The following is a 7,070-nucleotide window of genomic DNA, read 5'->3' on the forward strand; positions in this document are numbered from 1 at the left end:
ATATGTATAATATATATATATTATAGATATATATATTATCTATCTATATATATATATTTCATATGTGTGTGTGTGTGTGTGTGTGTGTTTTAAATGTCTTTCCCTGATAGTGTTAATAAGAAGGTGAAAAACTGGATTAATAAACTTGCAGAGCTGTTCATCCCATGCCAGCATGGGAAGAAATTACTTGCTACAAATACACATTCATATACATTTCATGAGACAGTGATAGCAGTAAATAGTGAGGGAGTTGTTGTTGGAGAGAGGGAGTGGTAGTAAAGGATAGCGAGAAGAAAGTATAAGAAAAAATAGATAGCATATGAGTGAGAATAGAAGAAGGAAAAATAAAGCAAAGAGAAAGATACAATGAGAGAAAAAGATAAAGACAGACAGGACAGATGCATTGATAGAAGGATAAATTCACACACACACATACATTCGGAGAGAGAGAGAGAGAGAGAGAGAGAGGGGGGAGAGAGAGAGAGAGAGAGAGAGAGAGAGAGAGAGAGAGAGAGAGAGAGAATTTGTTTATTGCAGTTGTTCTAATGCCTTTTTTAAAGGTTTGATAACATCTGAAAACAACTGAGAGAAATTAAATTTTAGCTGATTTATGGGTCATGTTTAAACTTAGTATTCCTTTAACAGAATATCCAATATTCAAGCCCATGTTCTTTACTCTCATTATTGATGCACTTTTTATATTATGATATAGCAGCCTTCATCAGACCACATAGGACCCCGTGTAATCAATGGTAAGAGTTTTATGTGATTAACAATGAAGGCTAAAATCTGAACAGTAAAACTGATGCACACTGCGTATATCCATTCTTACTATATACGTGTGTGTGTGTGTGTGTGTGTGTGGTATAGTAGAATGATAAATAAATCCCAGGTACAGTATTATATATTTGAAAAAATGAATAGAAATGGTTTTTCTGATAATTTTATCAAAAAAGCCATTTCTATTCCATATATATAGGTTAGTACAAACATCTGGATCCTTAAAAATTTATATATTTAGATATAATTCTTTGATCTAGGATTATGGTTTGAGTGGAAGATTAATGGGCCCATACACTTCTTACCATAACCTAAGAGGATGTTGCAATACTTTCTTATCTTTGAAGTAGATGACATTGTTTTAAGAAAATTACACAAAATGTGGCTTGAAACAAATAATGCACCACTATATTTTGCTATTAATATGAGGAAGTATTTACAAGAACTTTTTCCCAGAAGGTTTCTTGAGAGAGATGGTCCAGTTGAATGCTTCTTGATATTTTTCCCTGTGGATTCATTTAAATTCTGTAATGCATGAGAATCAACCTGGAACTCTCAGTACACTAATGGAATTAATCATATCTGCCTGTGATAAACTCATATATCCTAAGTAGAGTTCATACATTCAGTTGAGTAAAATAGTTCTGAGATGTCAAAGCCCAACAATTTGAGCATTTGTAATTTGGGTTAGCTAGCTCTATGAAGTTCTCTTTTCATACAAGTGTGTGTGTGTGTGAGAATGAATTTATGTATTTGTTTGCATCTGAGTATTACTATCAATATATATACAAATGTTTGTATCTGTGCATTGAGGGGTAAGTACCTTTTTTATGTTGATAATGAATAGAAATATATCTATAGCTAAAGTGGGCCCATCTGGGAAGGAGGGAAGGAAGGAGAGAAAGAGCAGGTGAGAGAGAGAGAGAGAGAGAGAGAGAGAGAGAGAGAGAGAGAGAGAGAATAGCAGTACAAAACAGAGTCATAGAGTGTCATTAGTTTGTACATTTCTTAACAAGTTTGTGGATGTCAATGTCATTGTTTATATGTAGTTATACATGTCTGTGGCAGCGAGAGAGTTCGTTTTTCAAAAGAAGCTCTTCCTACAAACCTGACACTGCATATCTTTTTTATGAGTTTTCATATGCGTCCTTAAAATGCTTTCCTCATGGAAGCTTTGCTCACATATGGGGCAGCTGTGCAAAGCCTCCACAACACTATGTGTCCTTATATGCTGGCTAAATGGTTCATGCTGCAAGAAGCTCTTCCCACAGACTTTGCAGTTTGGTGAAACATCTTCCATGTGTACCTTCATATGGCTTGTGAGTAGACCGGCTTGTGAAAAACTCTTGCCACACACTTCACAAGTATGTGATGTGACTGGTGGTGGCTCACTCGGCACAGGAGTTTTAGCTCTGTATTCATGGACAAAGCTTTTCCCACAAACCAGACAGTTTGACTTAGAATCATCTGCACACCGCCGCCTCATGTGTCCTCTACACTCAAACACTGTCCAGTGATGAGGTTAAAAAAGGAGATGGTTGGCAGTCAAAATCCAGCATTCACAAGGCCAAGTTCCTTGTAGTGTCTGCCGCCTTGTGTATTTTGTCAGAAATCATCTTTTGAAATAAACTTGACCTTGTGTAATTTTCTTTATTTTCTTTTCTTTCTTTATTGATGGCCTCTTTCAAAGTGTTTCCCCACTAAAATTTTGTTTTACATCAATTAGTAAGAAACTTAGAAATGACACCTGTATGTGGTTCATATATTTTTTTCTTTTTTTTCTTTGTTTTAATAAGACACTGTTTAAAAGATGAAACGATCTACAACAGAGACGTCCCAGACATGATTTGATTTTTCGCTTAGAGTGAGAAAACTCAGGAGACTGAGCAGGAAGAAAGAAACAAAATGATGATATAAATAAATATCAGAATTAGAATTGAAATGATAAAATAGCAATATAAATTGGAATCACTGTCAGATGGAATCCAGTAAACTTTTTTCAACACAACGAAATATTTGACTCTCTGGAAGTAGATTCGGTGTCAGATGTCTCAAATGCTGCTGGTTTTCTCTGCAACTGGTTTTCATTATGTGCAGATAGGTAAGTATGGGTATCTACTAATTAGCAATGCTTCACTTAAAAAAAGAAACCCAGCTCAGTATCACTGTAGTTGCAAATTCTATTACATTTCCTTTACGACTAAATACTTTCAGCTTTGGATGAAAAACTGTTCACAGAGCCACCAGTGTCAGAAATATCTCTTTTAGAAGTTGGTGTTAAGTACAGCAATTATGGTACTATGTAGTACATCCTGAAATCAGATAGAAAATATTACTGTCTTTAAACAAACACATTCAAGCATGCACACAAACATATATACATAAACAGAATAGCAATGTATATTTGTGTTGTCTAAATGCATAACGCCACACATTATAAACTTGGAGTATGTCTGTCATTTGCTTTTTCTCTTCTACAAGATATGTAATTTAAGAACTGTTTGAAGCACTCAGATCAGGATGTTTTAGGAAAGCTTTAGAGTGGGCTAATCATTTAGAAGACAATAATTTAGTTTTACATCAATTAGTAAGAAACTTAGAAATGATACCTGTATGTGGTTCATATATTTTTTTCTTTGTTTTAATAAGACACTGTTTAAAAGATGAAACGATCTACAACAGAGACGTCCTAGACATGATTTGATTTTTCGCTTAGAGTGAGAAAATCATCATCAATTTTTTAACATCCGGTTTTTAATGCTTGAATGGATTGGATGGAATATATTATTGAAGTGGATTTTCTACAGCCTGAAGCCCTTTTTTGTCACCAATCCTCACCTGCTTCCAAGTAAGGTAATATTTCCTCATGACCAGACATATTTTCATAGAAGGTTAGAAATGAAGGACACTGCTTGCAAGACAGTGACACTCATAACAATTGCATGATACCAAGGCAAGGAGGTAGTAACACACACACATATATGATAGGCTTCTTTCAGTTTCCTTCTATTAAATCTATTCACAAGGCTTTGATCAGCCTAGGACTTTAGTAGAAGACACTTGTCTACATTTCTACATGTCTACATGTTTACATTTCACTTCAAAGCAAAATCCAGAAATTAGAAGAAACCAGCTATTAACATCACTATTTCTAGGTATATTTCAATGACAACACCTGAAATTATTTCTTCCTTTCCACAGTAAGGGACTTACATCAAAAACGTGAGATCCCTTTCTTTTCTCATGAGAGCCACATTTATTTAAGTCATCACATTTCTGCTAACATTAAAACGAACAAGTGCAAATTTCAACAGAGCTGTTCTAATATGTAATGTAGATCCAAGCACCTTTGGGTGGAATATATTGTATACTTACTGCTTAAGTAATCTTGTAACTATATCGTCGTTTTACGTCTGCTTTCCATGCTAGCATGGGTTGGACGATTTGACTGAGGACTGGTGGACCAGGAGGCGACACCAGGCTCCAATCTGATTTGGCAGAGTTTCTACAGCTGGATGCCCTTCCTAACGCCAACCACTCCGAGAGTGTAGTGGGTGCTTTTACGTGCCACCAGCACAAGGGTCAGTCAGGCGGGTACTGATACATATATATATATATATATATATATATATATATATATACACACACACATGCATGTGTGTGTGTGTACACACATAAATATCAAATACACACACACACACACACATAGATATTTATATGTATCATTACCACTCTTTACATTAGCTATCCTTCTTGGAGTAGGCTGGATGCATCATCACAGTCCAAGTTAGATCTTATTCAGAGTTAATCCTAGATAGTTTAGAAGAGTAGGTCTTCCTCATACTTATTTTGGCATGGTTTCTATGACTGGATGTCCTCCCTAATATCAACTTGTTTACAGACAACACTAGAGAGGTTGTCATAACTTCAACAAGACTAAAAGGTCTTCTCAAGTATTCTGTTACCTCTGCTTGACCAACAATCACTTCACTTAGGAAACATGGCACAGTTCATGGTAGCACTCACACAAGCTGAGGCTGCCAAACAAGGGTCTTCACTACCCAACATTGTCTCCATTCATTCACTCAGGTTAGGTGACCAACAGAATGGCTAGAAGAGAGGGTAGTGAGAAGGAGAAAGATCTGTAAGAAAGAAGGAACAGAGTGATTTGTGGAAGACCAGAAAGGAATGACAGAAACAGAGAAATGAGGTGCGGTGGTGTAGCTCGAGTGTGCTGCACAGGAAGTCCTTCAGTTTGCTGCCTCCAATACAGGCTTTTACAGGAGATCCAAAAGTGCTGCCCTAGTGAAAGCAGTCTCCAAGGCAGACCACTCCCTCGCCTTTCCCCACTTACACTATTAGAGTAATGGTAGGGTGTAATGAGGGAGAGAGAGAGGGGAGGGGAGAGTGAGTGATGGATAGTGGTAGAAGTGATAGCTGAGAAGAGAGAGAGAGTGGGGGCGACTCTCGCTTTCCATGCAGGCTAATGTTATTATGGATTGGTTCATTTATAAAGAGAGGTCTGGATGTTCGGTGTGACTTAATATTACTTAGCTAGTCCTGGACATGGGCAAAAGTCAAATCACGAACTAGATCCAGGAATATATTCGTGGATAAATGTGGTTGCCAGGCAGCAATAAACCCACATAGTTTAACACTTAACAAGGGTAATGTCACTATAAAACAGCTTCTGACAAGGTCGATCACAACATCACAATGACGTAATCATATTGCTTATACTGACAAACTGTCACATTTCAGCATTAAAAATAATTTCTTCTAAATAGGCAAAACCACAATTCTTTTTCTTTCTATTTTTTTTTGTGGTGGGGGCAGAGAGAGATTTACTGGACAGACACACGTTATGACCGCTTTACTTTTTTTTTTTTTTTTTTCAAATTAATCTTGTTTTACAAACGATTTGCCTCTAGATTTTTTTGCTTTAAATATATCCCCACCTTTTTTTCTTTTTTTTAACTTTCGTAACTTTCTATTTCTGATTCTTCTGGTTTTACCAGCATACATTATATGAGTATATTAAAACAGACGTGTATGTTTTCTGAAATGAAATAGAGACGACCTATGGAAACATGTATTAATTTATCAGGACGAAAGGTAGAAATCTCCTTATGAGCTATAGAAAACACAACCCACCGGGTGTTTTATCACTTCGCCTACCTTCACAAGCGCCTGCTGTAATCTACCACAGGTAACTGGATTACATAATAAATAATCATAAGAGTATATCTCTAAATCTGAAAATACTATATCCGAATGAAACAAGTATACTTAAACGCACACACACACATCGATATACACTGAACAACAAAACTCACAAACATGTTTGTTTTTTAACGTTGTAGTTTCGTCGCAAACTGTCAAAGGTTTTCTTATTTAAAAAAAAGAATCAGCAAAAACTATTTTTATTATAAAGTCCCAAGTAAAAATTGGAGCCATTTTACCATTGATACTAATTCTACCGTAATACGATATTTCTAAAAATAATATTTAAAATACAAGCAACAAACCAAAACTAAATTCCATTCACTCGGTCGTTGTAAACCCTAAAAGTCAATAAATAACAACAAACAGGTCGCAACAAGAGTGAAATTTGATACTTACTCAGATATTAAATGTAAAAACACACAGGATCGTCATAGTTACGTCCCTTGTCATAATGTCTCTATTGATGATCTCCCTTGCCATCTGGTTTCTTCATTCATTCATTCATTCATTCGTTCGTTCATTCATTCATTCAAGCTTTCCCCCTGGAATCGATTTATCGGTTTAAAACGATCAGGGGCATAAGGTTAGACAAATTAATCTCTGCAAAGTATCTTCATCGAATATTTATAGCCATTCACAGGCTAGATGCTAAATTTAATTTCGTTTGCTCGTCTATTTTTAGGTTGATTTTAATGTTTGCTGACTAGTGCAGATAACCTTCATTTCAAACGAACACGAGACATTGCTTCATTGAGGAAACACATAAAGAAATAAGAAAGCAGTTTAGCTAAGTGGTTTACCCTTGATGTTCCCCCAACTATTACTAGTATCATCAACAATATAGCCTCACCTCATACCCCGCTAGCATTAACTTTATATTCACCAAAACATTACTGTTAAAAATTCCAACATTACCATCATCGTCACCGCCACCAAAACATGCTCGTCTGACAGTTTTACTTATGCTCTCTTGCAGTGTCAGTTACTTCCAGCGATTGTGTAAAGAAGACCACACTTGCAAAACCAATCCTTCATATTTTCTGGATAATGTGACATGTTGCGTC

At 36.0% G+C, this 7,070-nt stretch overlaps 1 long non-coding RNA gene across 1 annotated transcript; it reads right to left on the bottom strand.

Moving 5' to 3' along the window:
* Window positions 1-2,145: 2,145 nt before the first annotated feature.
* Window positions 2,146-6,509, bottom strand: LOC128249384 (uncharacterized). Its single transcript, XR_008265489.1, has 2 exons — window positions 6,403-6,509; window positions 2,146-3,092 (listed from the first exon to the last, which is right to left on the bottom strand). It is a non-coding gene; the product is annotated as an uncharacterized LOC128249384 (long non-coding RNA).
* Between the last annotated feature and the right edge of the window lie 561 nt (window positions 6,510-7,070).

Source organism: Octopus bimaculoides, chromosome 14 (assembly GCF_001194135.2).
Source record: "Octopus bimaculoides isolate UCB-OBI-ISO-001 chromosome 14, ASM119413v2, whole genome shotgun sequence".
In the NCBI taxonomy this organism is placed as follows: domain Eukaryota; kingdom Metazoa; phylum Mollusca; class Cephalopoda; order Octopoda; family Octopodidae; genus Octopus; species Octopus bimaculoides.